Consider the following 21,639-nt stretch of genomic DNA (forward strand, 5'->3'; position numbering starts at 1 on the left):
AATTGACATGCTGCGATTTACAAAACTTGTCTTGGAAATCGCGGCGTGTCCGCACAGCGGTTTTTACCGCAAAGTGAGCATGGGATTTGCAAGAATCCCATCCACTTTGCAGTTAGTGTAAAACGCCTCGATTTTTCCCACGACGATTCCGCAAATTGTGGCTTTTCTGTCCCATGGGGCCCCGGCCAAAAGTGGAAACTTATGGAGGCAGAATGAATATTTTTTAGCAAGATTAGACTTGAAGAGTTGAAAAAGATTGGAAAGAACACAAGGTTTCCCAAGAACAAGAACTATCGTATATGTGATTTAATAGAAGTTTATCTTATTTCTGTTACCATTATAATTCAATGTTCTGGAAAGAAGCAACAAGAACCACAAAAGAGAATATTTATTACAGAAAAGAACGGCGAAAAAGACAACAAAAATAATTCTTTACAATGGAGATAGATGATTTCTTGGTTAGCCACTACTATAAGAAATATAGTTGCAAAGATGACACAAAATCTATACAATTCTTCAGTGTTATAGTCCCTCTGCAGACATTTCTATTGTAGAAAACACTTTCATGTTACTTCGTCTACATCAAAGGATTATGTAGATAATCTTGTTTCCCTTAGTCCTAACAGCGGCACAATGTGGGGTATTTCGTGCCCCTGTGTGCTGGTAGGACAGGCGGAATTTTAATTAGCCATGTATTAATTTCACATGGCTTGTTCCCTTTAAGAGGGCACAGATACCTCCCCCCTGTGCGTAAATAACAAGTAATAATACATACATTCCAAAATAAACAACAATAGGGGGGGAATCCTTGTGCCGCTGTTAGGACTAAGGGAAACAAGATTATCTACATAATCCTTTGTTCCCTGTCGTCCCTACCAGCGGCACAATGTGGGGAAATAGCAAGTAATCCCCATAAGGGTGGGAGATTAAACACAAGCAGAATGTAATACAGTACGCCCGAAGGCAGTAGCTTCTGAGCCATACCGATCAAGTCGGTAGTGCTTCACAAAGGTCAATTCTGAAGACCAGGATGCTGCTGCACAAATCTGGTCCAAGGTGAGAGCCTTGACCTCTGCCCAAGAGGTCGATACTGCCCGCGTCGAATGGGCCCTTAGGACGGTCGGCGGAGGTAAGTTCTGACTCACAAACGCCAACTTGATTGCTTCCTTCACCCAGCGAGAGATGGTGACCTTAGAAGCCTTGCGGCCTTTATGGCCCCCTACATAATTTATTAACAAGTTCTCAGATCTCCTGAAAGCGCGTGTGCGCTGAAGGTAAATCTGCAGGTTCCGGACTAAATCTAGGGTATGCCACTTCTCCTCCTCAGGGGAAGTGGGCACGGGAAAAAAGGTTGGCAAGCAAATGAGCTGACTCACATTCGCCCTAGAAGAAACTTTCGGCCTGAATCCTGGCAGAAATCTCAACTGAACACGGTCTTCAAAGAAGGCAATGTAAGGAGCTTCCGATGAGAGTGCTTGAAGCTCCCCTACTCTTTTTGCCGAGGTGATAGCGAGGAGAAAAGATACCTTATAGGTCAGCCACTTTAGATCCACCTCCTCCAGAGGTTCGAATGGAGCAACACAAAGTGCCGTTAGGACCTTGCTGAGGTCCCATTGGTGGACAGGAGCAGAAACTGCTGGTCTCAGCCTAGTTGCCCCTTTGATAAAGGTGCTCACTAAAGGATCCTGAGACAACCGCCTCCCCAGATAGGCGGACAAAGCGGCTACATGTACCTTCAGGGTAGAAGCTGCAAGCCCTCTGTCTAGGCCGTCCTGCAGGAAATCCAGGATCGCCCTCACAGGGGGATCGGAGGAGTCCACTTCGTGTTCCGTGCACCAGGCCTGGAAAATATTACCGATCCTACGGTAATTCTTATTGGTCGAGGTGGCTCTGGCGCTGGCTAAAGTCCTTAGGACGCCTTGAGACAGTCCTCTATTCCTTAATAGGGACTGGTCAACCTCCAGGCTGTCAGATTGAATCTCCTCAGATCGTGGTGTCTCAGCTCTCCTTGTGTCACCAGATCTGGGAGGGGGGGAAGCCTCCAATACCTGCCTTGACTCATCCACATGAGCTGGGCAAACCAAGTCCTTTTCGGCCAGAACGGGATTATGGCAATTCCCGAGACTTGGTCCTGTCTGATTTTCATCAATACCTTGGGTATGATGGAAACTGGAGGGAAAATGTATATCAGCCTGAACCTCCATGGGATGGACAGGGCATCCACTGCCAAGGCATTGTCCTCCTGGTACAGAGAGCAGAAGGTTTCCACCTTGGCGTTGAGTCGGGTTGCCATGAGGTCGACATCCGGAAGGCCCCATGTTTGGACAATCTGATGGAATATGTCTTGATTGAGAGACCATTCTCCTGATACAGGGATACCCCGACTCAACTGATCCGCTACTATGTTCAGGGAGCCCTTGATGTGAACAGCGGATAGGTGGGTCAGATTCTTCTCTGCCCACGTGAAGATCAAGTTCGCCTCTCTCAGTAGGGCTGGAACCCTGGTGCCGCCCTGTTTGCTCAAGTATATTACCGTCGTCATATTGTCTGACCGGACCTTGACTGCCTTCCCTTCGAGAAAGGGGGCGAAGTACTTCAGCGCCAGATACACTGCTTTTAGCTCCTTCAGGTTGGAGGTTCCTACCTCTGGATTCCTCCACAGACCCTGGACAGTCCTGCCGTCCAGGTGGGCTCCCCATCCCGAATGGGACGCATCTGTTGTCAACAGGGTCCAACGAGGTTGAACCGAGGACCTTCCGTCTTTCAGGTGTCTCCACCATCTGAGGGAAAGACGGGTACCGGGAGAAAGGCAGATCTTCATGTGCAGTCCCCGTGGAGATCCGTTCCAGGCTCTCAACACTTCCATCTGAAGGGGACGCAAGTGCCATAAAGCCCAAGGGACCGCCTTGGCTGAAGAAGACATCAGGCCTAGGACCCGCATGGCGGTGCGAATGGTGATCCATCGGGACCTGAGGAGGCCCCGAACCGAAGCTTCTATTTTTGCTCGCCTTGGACGAGATAGGAAAATCTGCATGCTCTGGGAATCCAGAACAAACCCTAGGAATTTCTTCCGGGTGGATGGCACTATTTCTGACGTCTCCCAATTGATCAGCCAACCTAACTCCTGGAGGAAGGCGATGGCTATCTGGAGGTGGTGATGGAGAATTGAAGTAGACTGAGCTTTTATAAGCCAGTCGTCGAGGTAGGGAACCACGAAGAGGCCTTGAAGTCTGAGAGCGGCGGCAACTGGTGCGACCATCTTGGTGAATACATACGGAGCTGACGATATGCCGAATGGCAGAGCAGTGAACTGTAGGTGCTCTCTGTGACCAGCCATAAGAACGGCTATACGTAGATATTTCCTGTGTGGCGGGAAGATGGGGATATGTAAGTAGGCATCCTTCAGGTCCAGGGTGACCATGACCTCGTTGCGCAATAGGAAATTGGTTACTGAGTCTATGGACTCCATCCTGAAAGGTTTTTTCTTTATGAAGAGGTTGAGGAACTGAAGATCTATAATCATCCGCCACCCTCCTGTGGACTTTGGAACCAAGAACACGGGTGAATAAACTCCTTGACCCACTTCGGGAGGAGGGACCCTTTCCAGGGCCCCCTTTAAGAGATATTCTGCGACGGAAGCCTCCAGGCAGTCTTGTTGTAGGGCTGGTAAGACCCGCGTAGTGATGAAACGATCCACCGGAGGATGGGAGAACTCTATTGCGTATCCTCGCTGAACAACTTGAAAGACCCATGGGTCCAGAATGTGAAGATGCCATGCCACAAGGAAATTCGAAAGGCGCCCTCCTACGGGAGAGCTGGTCACAGAGAGCGGCGTCTCCTCAAAACCCCTTCTTCTTAGGGTCCTCCTTGGGGATCCCGCGACCCGCCCCTTTCGGACGGTATCTGGGGCATCTCTGGCTTCCTTGTTGAGGCCTGTATTGAGACGTGGAGCCTCGACCCCTAGAAGGGGGAGGCCTTCTTTCTCTGGTTGCTTGTGGTAGTGATCTCCCTCTACCATCAGCCAATCCCTCCATCAGATCGTCCAGCCCTTGGCCGAAAACCTTCCCAGGTTGAAAGGGGAGGGAACACAAAGAAAACTTGGAGGCGACATCAGCCCGCCAAGGTTTGAGCCACAAGGGCCTCCTGGCGGCGGTATTGAGGGCCATGGCCTTGGAAGCCAGCTTCACCTGCTGTCTTGCCGATTCTCTCAGGAAATCCGTAGCGAGACGGATCTCCCCCATGGATGCCAGGATGTCGTCCCTGTTAACCCCGGAGTCGATATCCCGTTCCAGGCGGTCCAGCCGGGCTTGAAGCTTATCAGCTACTTCCGTTGAGGCGATGCCCACCGTCACCTGGGCTGAAGCAGACGAATACGCCTTCTTGAGCGTTGAATCCACTCTTCTATCAAGCAAATCCTGAAGATTTGACCCGTCATCGATGGGCACGACAGTGCGACGGGAAAGCTTAGAGATGGCTAAATCCACCTTGGGTGGCGGACCCCAGCGATCCAGCTGGGAGGGATCAATCGGATACACTGCTTTGAAAGCTCTGGTGGTGACGTAAGCCTTCTCCGGCTGCTTCCATTCTTGTTCCATTAGGCTGGCCATGGAGGCGTCCACTTGGAAAACCCTCCGCTTCCCAGAGGTGGACGCAGAGGCTTCCCCCTCGCCAACCTGGTCCCACGACCGGATGGCCTTCAGCAGTTTATTAGTCTTTTCCCGATGGAAAATTGGTCTGCTGGTACAGGAGGACTGATTGTCCGATGATATGGACACCTCCTCCACCTGGAGGCGCTCCAGGGAGGGCAGTGAAGCAGAACGCCTTTCCACGCGCTGCTTCTTGGTGAGCTGAGCCAGTGAAGTACGGATATCCTTTAAAGAATCATCCTGCAAAAAACACAAGGATACTTAGAAGCCGGAGGGGACCCTTCCCCTCTTTGCGGCAACCGTACTCACCATGTACTCCTTGACCCATGCTACCATATCACTGGTAACGGGTTCCTCCCGCAGAGGTCCCCTGCATTGCTGGCAGCGTGACCAGTCATAGCCTAAAGGCAAAACAATGACATTCAGGATACTCCCACCATTGGGAGAATTAGCAGACGAAAAAACCGCACCTACCATCAGGTAGTGGAACGTCACAATCAATGCAAGCCAGGTGTCTCCTTTTAGAAGACTTCTTCCGTCTTACTTGATCCCCGGGAGGGGTAGAAGAGGAAGACATGACAAATAGAAGCTAGCTTTCAGCGATACCTAAGCATGGAATATGAAACATCAGAGGAGTACATTCAAGGAACCATATGAGGAGACTCACCCAGCTTCTGCAGGCCACTTACCAACCTTCAGCAGAGTTTGCAGTAGAATAAATGCAGATTGAAGCGGTAACCACAAGCCACAGCGGAGAAACCAGCTAGGGATTAGACTAGCAGGCAATGAGGGATGCAACCTGCCCCCTTTTTTACAGCCCCATATCCGGAAGGGGCGTGGCCTTAGTCAAAAGCTCCGTTCCTTTGCCCTTCATAACACTCCTAGCCCTTCAAGTCACGCTCCCCCTTTGAGCCAACTACATTGGCACGTACCTTAATCTCCTGAGGACCTCCAGTGTCCAACGCTGCTGTTCGCGTGGTCCCGGAGCGGCGAATGCCGAAAACCGGAAGTTGCCGGTGTTACACTTCTAAACGACCGGCCGGAACCCTCCTACACAGAGGAAAGGTTCCGCGAAAACCGGAAGTTCCCCTCATGGAGCCGCGCGAACACGCCGGCTGGCTGCGCGCGGCTCCGAAGCCCAGCAGGACTGGATGCCGGGGAACAGGAGGTAGGATTGCGTGAGGGAGGTGGGCAAAATAGGTAACTTTAATCTTACCTATTCTCTTTGCAGGACCGACAGAAGTCCAAAGGGGCAGAGTGCATCATTGAAGACACCTGAACAGGTCTGAGCAGGTAAGTACCTGAAACTTCTTCTTACTCTTTCTCTTTAGGAGGACACAGAGTCCTCCCCACCTGTCCGATCCTTTACACAGGACAGAAAAAAACGCACAGGGGGGAGGTATCTGTGCCCTCTTAAAGGGAACAAGCCATGTGAAATTAATACATGGCTAATTAAAATTCCGCCTGTCCTACCAGCACACAGGGGCACGAAATACCCCACATTGTGCCGCTGGTAGGGACGACAGGGAACACCTATTATTGCCATCGGACCTGAGTGTCATCTTTTTTTAGGTTTCTTTGTACACTTCCTTAGTAGGGTTATAGTCTTTGTATTATATTCTTATAACTTCCTTACATGGTAAATAATATCAAGAAGTAAAGAGTTTTGGTCATTTTTAACCCATTATGATCCATAAAATAGTAGTTTATAGCCAAGTTCTTATGAGAATTAGTAATAATAATAATAATGAAGATGATGATGAAGAAAGAGAATGAGAAGGAGAAGACATTTAGCTTGTATACAAGTTCAGAGTCTCAAAGCATAACACATTTTCACAATACTCTGTTATGATTTATCTGTCCTATAAGTGTATATTATGTGGCTATATGGTTTGAATCTCATATATACAGTATTTAGTAATCTTGAGTTACATGGGACAACTAGGGTTGAGCAGATCTTGAGATTTCAGGATCGTTTTTAAAATCCGATCTTCGATCATTTTCCAGCCGATCACGATCGTGAAATTTGCTCAATCCCCGATCAGGATCCTATCTTTCCCGATCCAGATCGCTCAACCTTAGTTACTTTATGTTTATGGAACAGGGTTGAGCCGATCTTTAGATTACAGTATCATTTTTAAAATCTGATTTTTGATCATTTTCCAGCCGATCAGGATTCGATGTTTCCTGATCTTGATCGCTCAACCCTAGTGATAACTAGTTAGAAAAGTTGGTTTGGCATATTTGGAGACATGTAAGGTAGGGACACAGGCATGAATGAAAAGCTCTTTAGGAGCTATAGGACTAGAGCTGGTGCAGGAAGCTGGACTGTCACGGTGACCTTATAGGCACCAGAACTCCCAGGAGAGGTGCACAGGGTAATAGGTAGAGTCAGTTAGATGTGACGCCAGTTGGAGTAATGAGACACCCACAGGTCCTTTGGCTGTGATGGTGGTTTGGTGTCAGTGCTCCCCTCCAACAAGGAGCTTGTGCCCAGGGCTTAGCTCCAAGGAAGGCAATGTCCAGGCCAGGAACAGTTGAAGTACTCACTGCTTTATTGTAACAGGCATATGCTGGTTTACTTGTCCTGTGGCAGTGAGCTGTGGCACAGTGGCTTGTAGCTGGCTGACACCTTCCCATGTATTAGCAGAGAGTCTAAGATGTCTGCAGATCCAGATTCTGGTTTACTGCAGGAGTTCAGTTACCTTGTAGAGGTTGGTGCAGGCTGCCAGGGTTATTGCTCTGCTTAGCCTGATATAAACCTGTCCTCTTACTGATAGTAATGCAGGGCGCTGTCACAGCTTCTCTGCCCTACTGCTTCTGTGGCAATCCTCACAGCACACAGTGTCTGAAACACAAAATGGCCACTGCCACACTACTACTTGCCTCTTCTTCCCTTGCTGCTTACAGAATACTACTTCCTCTCTCTGATATGACTATTTCCTGTTCCAGCTACAGATCCACCCACTATACTGTGATGCTATGAAGACCACAACTCACCAGGACAAGTGATACCAGAGAACAACAGCTTAACAACATTACACAAATGAACACAGTATGAACATGACAGTATATACAAACACTCATAACATGTAAGGTACTCTTATGGCCAAATAATCATCGGTAACTCCTGTGAGGGAGTTACACCAGCCATAGGAACCCTATTAACAGGTGCCTACATTACATTGCATACCATCCATAGGTGCCCAAGTAGGAGTCCATGTGATCCACATAACAGTGAGTTACAGTCACAAGATCTATAGAAAACTTGGGTGTTTTTTGTTCCCTTCTTCACAATAAATGTGGTATCTTTTACATAAAGGATAGAGATGAGTGAGTAGTACTACGGTAATCGAAATACTCGTACTTGATCGAGTACCACTCGCTATTCGAATGTAAAAGTTCGATGCAGAACCAGCATTGATTGGCTGAATGCTATACAGTTGGCCAATCAACGCTGGTTCTTCTCCTACCTTTAGAAGTCTTCTCCGTGCAGCTTCCCCGCGACGTCTTCCAGCTCTTCATTCAACCTGCCCGGCATCGGGCCTGGGCAGAGCCAACTGCGCATGTCTGCTTGTAGTGCGGGCAGTCGGCTCTGCCCAGGCCCGATGCCTGGCAGAGTGAATTCAGAGCCGGAAGATGCTGCAGGGATGCTGCAAGGAGAAGACTTCTCGGAGGATCCAGCCAGATTCTCACTTGTGGACTTGGTAAGTATAATTTGATCGAATGTTGCCTACCCCTGAAATGAGCATTTTCCCCCCATAGACTATAATAGGGTTCGATATTCGATTCGAGTAGTCGAATATTGAGGGACTACTTGAAACAAATATCGAACCTCGAACATTTTACTGTTCGCTCATGTCTAATAAAGCACCCTATGAGTCACCTCCTCTTTGAAAATCCCATTGCTTTAAATTTTGTAGGCTGTATCGAGCCCTATTACTATTTTGTCATGATCCTTGAGACATGAGTTGTTGTTTTTTTTTTTTGAGCGACAAAGATGCTCTATGCACGGAGCTATGGTGTTTGATCTAGAACGGCATCTCACAGCATCTTAATTGGCCTATTGGCCCTTCCCCTTGCACCAACGTAAGCGAGAATCCCCACGTTAGTCACAAACAACATCAATGGAGGTAATGGAGACAATGGGTCTCTCAAGAAGCGCGGGATACTATTCTGGATCGAATGCAAAAGCTCCCTGCTTTCAGCATTTTCACTGCTCATCGACTGTGAGAACACTGAATGACTCTGCATCCTTAACCACTGAGGAGTGTATTTAGTGGATCACCTTGGCAGCTAGGAGAGCGCCATGTTTACGTGAAGTAAGTGCAGAGCTGGCTTTTGGCATTTATTATACAATGAATAACTTAGAGTACGTTCACATGGAGGTTTTTTGTAGGTGGATTTTGATGTGGAATCTGCCTAAAAAACTGCCTCCCATTCATTTCAATGGGTGTCACTGGCAGTTATTTTTCCGCTAGCGATTTTTTTTTTCAGCTACTGGAAAAAAAATGTGACATGCCCTATCTTCACATGGATTCTGCAGCTGAGTCAGCCATGGCCGCATTCTTCCAGGCCTAATCAGGAGCAGGATGCCGTGGCGGAGTGTCGATACACTGCATTAGCATCCCGTCATGGCTAGCCACACGAAAAACCCGACGGCGGAAAAGGTTTCCACCGTGTGAACTAGCCCTTAGGCTGTGGTCACACTAGCGTTCTCTCCACCTATTTCGGGAAGAACCCAGTCGTAAACCTATGAGTCTATGGAGTTTGTGGGTAACCACTTTTTAAGTGGGTAGGGCTTACAGTTTCATGGGTAGACCTGAAGAACGGAAACCCAAATGCAAGTGCAAACCTAGCATTACAATGCTATAAATTATTGAGCAATACATTTGGTATGTCTTTTGTCCATAGATCCCGTGATGAGGGACAAAACACATCAGGATGTGAGATATTTATAGGGGCTACCAGTGTGGTTGATGAGGGTGATATTATCCTTATAAGGGCAGCTAATATAGGGGACAGTACTAGTGATAGTACACGACTCATCCCTGTTGCTTGATTACACCATTGTGAGACTACTCCATATTTTAATTTACCTATTCTACCAAGCCCTGCCCCCTTGACATAAAACACATACAATTGTCAAAACACATGGTACATAATAAATGTAGTTCACGTGATATAGGTCAGTTTTTTGTGCAATTAAGTAAAAGTTGCCATATTCAGCTTTGTAAATCCATCCCAAGGTGCACTTATGAAGATAAGTTGCCAACATATAAATCTTTGTATTCTATACGGGCTCATTCAACAATTTTCATGTATTATTTTGATTTAATAAAATAATATATTTAATTTATTTTAACCTAAAGCAAATCTATCACAGTGGGAAAGTTAAAGTGACTGCAGGCATGTAAAAGTAGAAAAGCTCCAGCCACGTTCTACAACTTAAAATTCTTTTATTGAGCCAATTAAAGCCACAGCATGATGCGAAAAGTGTGGCTGTACGGAAAAAACTTAACGCGTTTCTCACGGAGCAGACAATCCTTCCTCGCAGCAAAAATTACCATAAACATATGCAAGTTAAAATATAATCCCATGCTGGGACATAAACTGATGGTCACATACAGTGTTGGCCAAAAGTATTGGCACCCCTGCAATTCTGTCAGATAATACTCATTTTCCTCCAGAAAATATTGCAAACACAAATTCTTTGTTATTATTATCTTCATTTAATTTGTCTGAAATGGAAAACCACAAAAAGAATTGTCAAAAAAGCCAAATTGGATATAATTCCACAGCAAACATAAAAAAGGGGGTGGACAAAAGTATTCGCACTGTTTGAAAATTATGTGGTGCTTCTCTAATTTGTGTAATTAACAGCACCTGTTACTTACCTGAGGCACCTAACAGGTGGTGGCAATAACTAAATCACACTTGCAGCCAGTTGTAATGGATTAAAGTTGACTCAACCTCTGTCCTGTGTCCTTGTGTGTACCACATTGAGCATGGAGAAAAGAAAGAAGACCAAAGAACTGTCTGAGGACTTGAGAAGCAAAATTGTGAGGAAGCATGAGCAATCTCAAGGCTACAAGTCCATCTCCAAAGACCTGAATGTTCCTGTGTCTACCGTGCGCAGTGTCATCAAGAAGTGTAAAGCCCATGGCACTGTGGCTAACCTCCCTAGATGTGGATGGAAAAGAAAAATTGACGAGAGAGTTCAATGCAAGATTGTGCGGATGGTGGATAAAGAACCTCAACTAACGTCCAAACAAGTTCAAGCTGCCCTGCAGTCCGAGGGTACAACAGTATCACCCCGTACTATCCGCCGGCGTCTGAATGTAAAGGGGCTGTATGGTAGGATACCCAGGAAGACCCCACTTCTTACCCAGAGACATAAAGCCAGGCTGGAGTTTGCCAAAACTTACCTGAGAAAGCCAAAAACATTTTGGAAGAATGTTCTCTGGTCAGATGAGACAAAAGTAGGAAAATGCATCAACATAGAGTTTACAGGAAAAAAAAAGAGACCTTCAAAGAAAAGAACACGGTCCCTACAGTCAGACATGGCGGAGGTTCCCTGATGTTTTGGGGTTGCTTTGCTGCCTCTGGCACTGGACTGCTTGACCGTATGCATGGCATTATGAAGTCTGAAGACTACTAGAGATGAGTGAACACCTTTCGATCGAATAGATATTCGATCAAATATCAGGCTGCTTGAGGTATTCGATCCTAATCGAATACCACGCGGCATATGCAGTAAAAATTTGTATCCCATTCCACCTTCCCTGGTGCGTTTTTCGCACCAATAACTGTGCAGGGGAGGTGGGACAGGAACTACGACATCACTCACATCTCCCCTCCAAGTACCCGCCCACACTCTCCTAAGCCACAAGCCCCTCCTTTTCTATAATACTAGTCTAGGGAGGCGGAGGTGGAGGCGGGGGCGGGGCACAGGGCTCTCTGAAGCCATGCGAAGGACAGAGGACTGGACCAGCAGAGGGCAGCGGCAGCAGCAGCACTTCTGAGCAGGTAAGTTTAGTGAAGTTCACGAGTAGATAGATATTACTGTACATTGACTTGTCTAGTAGATAGACAAGTCAATGTATAGTAGTATCTATCTACGTGCAAACTTGCCTCGTCGTCCTCACAGCAGCGCAGCACACAGTGATTTACTGCAGCCGTATATTCAGCTGAGTATACGGTAAAACAGGGACGAAGCAGAAGAGTGGCAGGCTGCGGTAAATCGATAGGAATGAATGGACGCAGCTGGCACGCAGGGGGTTAAGCGGCCGGCCGCTTCCATTCATTCCTATGGGTGCTAAGCTTTTCCCACAATGATTGGACAGTAGCCAAGATCAAAAGATCGGGATCAGAATTTCGATCGCGATCGTGAAATTTTCTCGATCACCGATCGGAATCTGATCTTTTCCGATCTGGATGGCTCAACCCTATACATCACCTATCTTCATGAAGAAAAACCCATTGAAGTCAATGGTAGGCGGAAAAAACTTGCCGCTTTTGCAAAAACTGCATCAAAAATATCAAGCATTTATTTAAAGGGAGCTTTCCAGGTCCATATAGTGTGCTGGAGCATAAAAATGTGGCAAGAACCATAACGAAAAACCGCATCATGAAAAAAAAAAAAAAAAATTAAAAAAAAATTGTAATTCCTGAAGCTGTTTTTTGAGCCTGCAAAAAACTCCATGTGAACGTACAGAGTTTACGTTCCACTCATTCAGATGCGTAAACACATGTCAAAGTGTCCGCTGTAAAAAACAATCCCATAGACATCAATGTGTGCCGGTTTTACAATGGGAGGCTTTGAAACCCATTGATTTCAATCTGTAGCGCGTGTAATACCGGCACACATTGAAGTCTATGGGATTGTGTTTTACAGCGGTCACTTTGACACGTGTTTACGTGTCTGAATGAGCGGAGCGTAAAATCAGTGTGAAGGCTCCCTTAAATTTCTGTTTACTCTGGATGTGGTAGGAAAAGCGGTAAATTAGTAAGGGAATGTTCACATGGAGGAATTTGGAGCTTATTATGAGGCAGATTCCACCTCAAACCACCTCAAAATCAGTTCCAAATTCTGCTTGAAAATCTGCATCCCATTTATTTCAACGGGAAGCCGAATCAGTGTCCGGCTCATCCCTTGGGCTGATTCTGCCTGAAACACTCATTGAAATGAATGGAGGGGAGAATATGAAGCAGTTTTTTTTAAAGCAGAATTTTTTTTTTTAACTTCTTTTATTGTAGTCATAAAGTAATATAATGTGTAGATCAGTGAATATAATCATTTGCTGCTATAAGGCCTGGTTTACATCTGTGTTCGGCATTCCGTTTGGGGAGTTTTTTATTCATGTTTTATGTGAAGAATTAGATGTTCATAAGCCTGACCGCAGTTGGAGGTCCTGAGGAGGGGGGCACAGCATGTAGACATAAAAGGCGGAATCAGCTTTTTGCAGAGGTGGGGGATATAAGCAGCTAGCACGCTAACATGTGGTACTGTATATACTCGAGTATAAGCCGAATTTTTCAGCACAGGTTTTGTGCTGAAAAGCCCCCCTTGGCTCATACTCGAGTCAGCAAAAAAAAAAAAATTATTATTATTATTATTATTTTTTTTTAGAGTGTGTGTGTGTGTGTGGGGGGGGTCTATGACCAGCCGCAATATCAATGTATAGAATCTCCCATAAAATATTGGAAAAAAAAAAGCTTTAAAAAAATAAAATAAAAGTTCTAAATCCCTCCTTTCCCTAGAATACATACAAATGAAAATTACTTTGAAACACAAACACATTAGGTATCCCTGTATCTGAAAGTGCCCAGTCTACTGAATATAGGGGATCTGCAGTGCTCCCGTTCCATCAGGAAGAGGTTAATAGGAGCACTGCAGATCCCCTATATTCAGTCAGACTGAATTCCAAGTGGGGGAAAAAAAATCCCAGTCCTCAAGCTCAGGGAAGGGGCAGACAGACACCAAAACACCCGCTCCCCTTTCCCAGCACCCAGCAACTACTGCACCCAAAAACTCCGACTATTTTAATTTTTGAAATTTTCCAGTAGCTGCTGCATTCCCCCCCCCCCCCCCCAGGCTTATACTCGAGTCAATAAGTTTTCCCAGTTTTTTTGTGGTAAAATTAGGGGCCTCGGCTTATATTCGGGTCGGCTTATACTCGAGTATATACAGTTGATACTTCGATGTCTTGCATCAGCACTATTGTTCCTTAACCACAAAAAGGCCCCAAAAGTGCACCAGCTTTAATCACAAGCCCTCCTCCTTTCTTCTTACCACTGTCACGTGTTCTATAGGCCAAAGAAGTCTGAAGCCATCCAGGGAGACAGGGTGCTGATTATTCCTCCATACTATCTTGCCATACTTCCTCAACTTGTGGAGGGATGGTAACGAAGGCTGTAACAAAGCCTCCATGTGTTGACAGGAAAAAGAAATTCCAGTCAGCCGGCTGCAGGCATCTTCCAAGCATAAACAATAGATGCCAAAAGATTTCCTTGAAAGAAGGAATCCACAATTTCATGCAAGTTTATAGTTGTGATCTCCATTTGTCCTCCACTGCTAGTTGTGTCGATTCCAATCAGGTCCCCATTATAACATATTAAAATTTTCTGCTTGTGCCAAAAATAGGGATTTTTATTTTTTATTTTTTTAATGTTCACACCACTTTTAAAAGAATGGGCATGGCATGGATAATTTTACCATGATAATTTTTCATTTTAGGTTTATCTAGGTTTTCTAGTTGCTCACTTTGAACTTGAAGATGTCGCCAAGTGCAAGTAAAACAATACTGTATCTCAGATTGAATCTTTTTTTGCTTTTCCCTGAGCACATTAGAGTGTAGACACGAACCTGTGAGCACAAGTCTGTAATGTGTTTATTGTGAGATTTCAGGACCAAGGGAATAGAACACTTCAGTTATTAAAAAACATAGTTTAATATACAGTACCCCAGCAGATATGAACACGGTCATGTGAAAATGCTCCCTACCTGACATATGATATATCTGACACCAAGAATCAATGATCTTCTCTTTGAAGTTGCTTTCTAGGGTATATAGTTGGTAATATAATTCTAAGCTTGTATCTCACTGTCTTTTCTTCATATCTTTCTTATGCCATATTTTCCAATAAAGATAGAAAGTAAGGAAATAAAGAATTGTCTTATAGAATGATAACAGCTATATCTGAATTCCAACAGAAAATCAAATGTATTTTATTAGCACCCCTTGCTATTGGCTTTCAGTGCTCGGGCCTAGGCCACCTACTGTTCTCTCTCTATACTGCCCCTATTGAGCAAACCATCACCAGATTTGGCTTCCAGTACCTTATGCTGATGACACCCAATTATATACCTTATCCAATAACATCACCCCTGCACTAATACAGAACACCAGTGACTGTCTTTCTGCTGGCTCAAATATCATGTCTTTGCTTTTTCTGGAACTGAATCTAAAAAAGACTGAAACACTGCTGTTTATTCCATCTAACAAACCTGACCCGGATATATCCATTGCAGTCTCTGGCCTTACTATAACTCCTAGGCAGTGTGCCCTTCGGGGTTGTGTTTGACTCAGAACTGTCCTTCACCCCCCATATCCAATTACTCACATGCTCATGTCATCTCCACCTCAACAAAATCTCCAGAATACGCCCTTTCCTTACCACAGATACATTAAAGACCCTTATTTTGGCCCTGATTCACTCTTGTCTTGACTACTGTAACTCCTTACTAATCGGTCTTCCCCTTACTAAACTCTCCCCTCTACAATCTATTCTGAATGCAGCGTCCAGGCTCATCTATCAGTCTAGACACTACAGCGATGCCTCCGGTCTGTGCCAGTCGCTACATTGGCTGCCTATTCATTATAGAATACAATATAAACTTATCACTCTCATCCACAAGGCTCTCCATAATGCCGCACCTCCCTACATTTCCTTCCATCTCCCAACCCATGCTTTCTGTTCACTGAATGCTCTAAGACTAATCCTCTATTATTAGATCCTCTCAGTCCTGTATTCAAAACTTCTCCCGAGCTACACCACTTCTCTGGAATGCTCTATCCTGGACCATCAGATTAACTCCCAATTTCTACAACCTATGTTCATGCTCTCACATTACCCTACTGGATATGATGCCGTATCCGTCTCTAACTTTATATGTGCAGGTTCCATCTGCACATTAAAGGACATGGACTGGTGAAGGATTACAAAAATGTCTGGACCACTGTATAAGCAATGCTACCTCCAATGTCTCTCCTCTGCCTCATAGATTGTAAGCTCTTGCGAGCAGGGCCCTCAGTCCTATTGTGTGAACTGACTATTTCTTTGTACTGTTTTTAGTCTGTACTTGAACCCTACAAATTGTACAGTGCTGCGGAGTATGCTGGCGCTATATAAATAAACTGTATTATTATTACTCTAGGAGGAACCAGTTGGCTACCTTCTTGGTACTTTAAGTCTGTGGTGCTAGATAAAGCATAATGTTTTAAGATGTCTTTTTGCAATGAAATCTTTTAGTTTTTAGTATAGGAATTTGCAAGACATGGGGAATTGTAACTTGGTTTGTGAGCTTGTATATTTTGGCAAAAATATTAAATAATACCTCATGATTATTGACCTTTTTTGAAGAATGCAGCCCGGTCCTGTTATAGGAGGGAGCTGGTACTAGTGGGATACACATATGTAGGTGCTGGAAAACCCATGTGATCTAAACGTTTGGGCATCTTCTCCCATGTTTTATGGTTCTGGTTGGACATTTTGATTCTTGTTGACTGGGGTACCCTGGTATAAGGAAAATGTTTGTTCTCGTACCGTGTTAGCCAGTGGGTAGGAAATATACAAAAAAGCAAAAAACTTGATAGTCTTCAGTAGATGATATTTTTTTAATGGCTAACCAGGACCCAGAGGTCTTCGCCAGAGCTCCTTATGGTGCTGTTGGACTGGGACCCAGAACCGCAGCCACCCAGAGAGTGTAACATACACAGCGCACCCCAAGTTACAGTGGAACCAGAAACTCAAAAACCACTCACCTAAGTGGGTGAAGAAACAGAAGAAACTGGTCAGCAGTGTTGAGTGCAGTACGGATGATCACCAAGGGATGTCGGAAACTCCGCAGGAAAATTGTACAGACTGGGTTGGGACACAGGAGGTCACGCAGAATCCAGGGGTAGTCAGGACATAGTTAAACAAGCCGGATTGGTACACAGGAGGTCACTAGGTAACAGAGGGTGCAGCAGAAGAGTAATCAGACAGGTCGGGTCATACACTGGAGGACATGAGGTATTCAAATCACAGGTCAAGGAGAGGTAGTCTAGGATTCAAGCAGGGTCATACATGGAGGCCAAAACACAGGAACACAGTAGGAGGCAGGAGAAGCAAGACAGGAATGGAGAGAGGCATGGGGTGAGCTGACTGCAGTGGAAACTGAATAACCAGCGGCAGGCCAGAGCCAGAATGAGGCCTAAATAACCTCCGGCCCAGCACTGACTACCTGACCCTAGAAGCACCGTTCCGATCCCAGGAGGAGACCGGAATCTCTCGCAGACTATTGTGGAGGTTCCGGCCCTCTTCCTCCAGGGGCTGGAAGCCCCGGACATGCCGCCTGAAGCAAAGCGGTCTTGCAGCCTCCGTGCATCACAGCGGAGGCCCCAGCCCACACTTTAACAGCCTGTCTGCATCCTGCACTGAACCGTGGCTTCATCTGACACCCGAGAAGCGTGGCCCTCTTTTCAGTGATATTTTTTAATAAAATGAGGTTTGGAACTTTTGACTTGAGGCAACAAAGATGGATCTAAGACTTATCATCTAAATTCCTAACCCCTACTCCTATCCCTAGTTATAAGTATGTAACCACATGATTGTATCTTGGCGGCTATCATAAGCTATGTAATCTATGGTAATGATACTGGAATGTGAGACTGGTCAAACACACAAAGTAGAATGTAAATTCCGTTACCATAGATTGGCTCCATACACAATAACATGCTTGGAGATGACAAATAGTGAGGGACACAATTTCTTTATTGATGTATTTTTATTATTTTATACTGATCATCTTTGATGTTGGATATTCTGTTTGAAGTTGAAATTATCCGTTCAGTAAACTATTCATGTCACTGCTTAATTAAATTAGCCTTCATCACCTCTGATCTTCCAGTCATTAACAATCATCTGCAATCTAATCACGTATCAGAGAAAACATCAAGACTACATCCTTCTAATCATTCCCGCGCACACTTAAGCACGTCTTTGCCCTGGGATTTATATTTTAAAGACAAAACTCTTAATGACAGTATTTGCAGGAATAAGCGGAAGGCTACAATATAATTATAAAAGTTCAACAAAATATACCTAATCTGAAAAGAGAATGTACGGACGATTTTCTGTGGTTATGATATAAAATTATGTAAAGAGGATTCTTAAAGGTAAGATCCACCTTGGCAGCCAATTATTGTGTTATTGCTTCAATGCACGGAAACATTAATCTGCACCACAAATTACAAAACAAATTCCAGAAATCCTACTAATATTATAAATGGGAAAGTTTGTGTGTTTGGATGTTTGTGGGTTTGTGTGTTTGGATGTTTGGATGTTTGTTCCAGAATCACGCCAAAGCGCCCCAATGGATTACAGTGAAATTTGACACATACCTCCAATGGCACCCGGAAAGAAACATAGGTGCCTTAACTTCTCCGTAGGTTGCCGAGTTTTCCAACCGCGAGGTCCAAAAGCACGGCTGGCAGAGGCTGAAGGACCTGTGATGACGTCATCGCAGCCATGTGTGCTGTTACCTGATTGGAGCATGCGACGGAGGGGGCGGTGCTGTGGAGGTTCAAGCCGGCCGCCGACCCTTCACGCCAATCTCGGATTGGAGTGGCCGATACAGGGGCGGAGCTACAGAACCTCACTCCGCACGACACGAACAACATGGCTTCGCATATGCAGGCTCCCGAAAATGCAGGCTTTGGAGGAGGCCGGCGTCCATCGGCAAGTCCGGCCGGGCCCCCAGGAACTGGCACATACCTCCCCAAAGCACCGTCTACCTGTGGCACCCTGTGCATGGTCATAGCTGCTGCACAGCACAGTCAGCACATTCTATGTAAACACTCGGCATGCGGGAGGACCGTACAGTCTGGGGGTAATCCGGGAAGGGGGGGGGGGTGAAGTCGGGGTTGCGGCAGTGGGGTGTGGGGAAAGGGGTGTGGGAAGGGTTAGACCGGGGTCGCCGAAGGGGAGTGGGGTTTGGGGGGGGCACTAGGGTTGCGGCTGGGAAGCATGGGGAGGGGGATGCCGCAGTCGCGGTACAAGGCAGGGGGGGAGGAGGAGGAGTCTGGGGTGGCTGTGGTGGGGCACGGGGTCGCGGGTAGAGGCGGGGCAGGGGAAGTGGGAGGGGAGGCCAGGGTGTCGGGGGGAAGGAGGGAGGCAGGGGTTCGCAGCAGGGGAAACAAGGGGAGGCTGGGGTAGCGGCAGCCGCAAGGCAATGGGGGAGGGGCCAGAGCCGCTCTGCAGGTGGGTCGCGCAAGGAGGGAGGGGGTCGCGGACGAAGTCGCGGGTATTGCTAGTGAATAATACAAGAAACTTTGGATTATATTATATTAAAGAGGATCCTCATGGAAGTGTGGTAGACATAGATACTGCTAGAACGACGATATCGAAAACAATGAGCTGTGAGGTACATGGCCCGAATGTAGTCTTCTATTGTACTTTCAGGGAGGGGGGTTCTAACAGTCTAGCAATGACACCGAGTTGTAAGGCCAGCCCTTCTCACAATGTGGAGATCTTGGTTTCTGAAATTAACCACACAGATATCTCCAGCACTGGAGCCCATACTGGGAAAGCAAACAGTGCATGGAATTCAGCACATTGTCAGCTTTCTACCATAAATCTATGAGGACAAGAAAGTTCCTCTTTAAAGAAATGTGTTTTCTCCTCCACAGACTGAGTTACATTTACATAAAAGTCTATGGAGAAAGGAAGAGGAAATAAGGAAATAAATGTAAATGGCAAGAAACCTTTTTGACACTGCTATTCTCTACCACTGCATGGAATGCGGCAATAAATCAGTTAACGTAACCTGTTGCAACCTCACCCTACCACCCCTCCACAGACTTCTGGAGATGGAGATGGATTTTAAAGCATCTAGAGTTAATAGTATCAGTGAAGGGAGGGAGTAGAAATGCCCAATAAGTGGAGAATTAAACTTATTTCAAGTTTCTTATAGTCACCAGTACTCTTCGTTTATCAAAGTTGTTGTATCATTGGAGGTACACTTTAAGTAAAATACTTGATTAAAATTATTCTATTGCTTGTTGTGTACAGCTTCTATTTAGATGTTAAACCAAACCCTGGATAGTCTTATCCTGCAGTCTGCTTTCTTATCTCTTCCATTAGCTGTCAACTTTTTGCAAAGTAGAAAAAATAGAAGTGGTAAGACATAGAGATCAGATTACACAAGGTTCATTTTTAATCTAGACTCACAGACACATTGCAGAGATAAAATCTGTATGCACAAAATACTAGAATATTTTATTCAGACTATTTGAAAAGTTGTTTCATGTTTTTAGCATTGAAGCAATAAATGTAAGTTGAAAACTTGGTACAAAGCTTTCTAAACCCTACAGTTACTGAAATATTGAGGTCAAGTTGGCTCAAATGATGGTTTCAGAGATAGAACGATTGGCGAGTCAAGACCATTTCAACAGATGTGTCCTCTTACATGTCCCATTGGTCCAGATGAGTTTCATTAGGTAAGAAGCTTTTCTACACAAAACTAAACTATTCTATCTATATCTATGTTTGGTCAACTAGTGGGGGGAGGGGATTGAATCCTTTTAAGGTACGCTGTAATATTGTATTGAATTGCTTTGAAGTCAAATTTGAGCTTTGGAGATCAAACAAACTCATCCGTGCATCAATTCTTTGACATTTTTTTCAATATTCAGCTTATTCTCTCTTTTTTTTTTTAAAGTTGTCCTTAAAGGGATCATCTCATCAGAGTTATTGTTGAGCAAAGAGAATGTGGTTCTAGAAAATCGTTTGGCTAATTTATCTTCCATCAGCTATCAGTCTATGAATTGCTTGGGTGACATCACAGAACAGATCAGGTTTATGATATTTACCAAAAATGCAAGACCATGACCCACCCCCAAACCATCAAAAGAAATGAGGATGGACATTAAAGACAAAAGAACTTCTTAATGTTTTAGAAAACAGTGTTGAAGATTAGTCCTGGTTTCTTCCTGTCTGTCCATCCAAATGAGTTTTAGGTTTCTGGTGTATTTTAGTTTATTTTAAGAAACTGTTTTGCATTATATTACTGTAGGTCCTTAGTTACTTCTCTTATGTACAAGTGTTATGGCTATGTTGTCATGTTAAATACTAGAGATGAGCGAGTAGTGTTCGATCGAGTAGGTGTTCGATCGAATACTACGGTATTCGAAATACTCATACTCGATCGAACACTACTAGCTGTTCGAAGTATAAGGTTCGATGCAGAACCAGCTATACATTCTGCCAATCAACGCTGGTTCTTCTCTTACCTTTAGAAGTCTTCTCCATGCAGCGTCCCCGCGACATCTTCCTCGCATGCGCAGTCGGCTCTGCTCAGGCGTCGGGCCAGGCAGAGCCGACTGCGCATGTCTGCGCATGACCGCGCATGCGCGGTCGGCTTTGCCTAGGCCCCGATGCCTAGGCAGAGTGAATTCCAGGCCGGAACAAGACGCGGAGATGCTGCGCCGGGAGAAGACTTCAAGGAGAATCCAGCCTGACCGTCACTCGTGGACTTGGTAAGTATAATTTTATCGAATTTTGCGTACCCCTGAAACAAGCATTTCCCCTCATAGACTATAATGGGGTTCGAAATCCATTCAAACAGTCGAACAGTGTGCGGCTGCTTGAATCGGATTTCGAACCTCAGACATTTTAGTGTTTGCTCATCTCTATTAAATACCTCTTAATAAGTTCTGCCTTGTGTTCT

Source organism: Leptodactylus fuscus, chromosome 5, assembly GCF_031893055.1.
Source record: "Leptodactylus fuscus isolate aLepFus1 chromosome 5, aLepFus1.hap2, whole genome shotgun sequence".
Taxonomy (NCBI): domain Eukaryota; kingdom Metazoa; phylum Chordata; class Amphibia; order Anura; family Leptodactylidae; genus Leptodactylus; species Leptodactylus fuscus.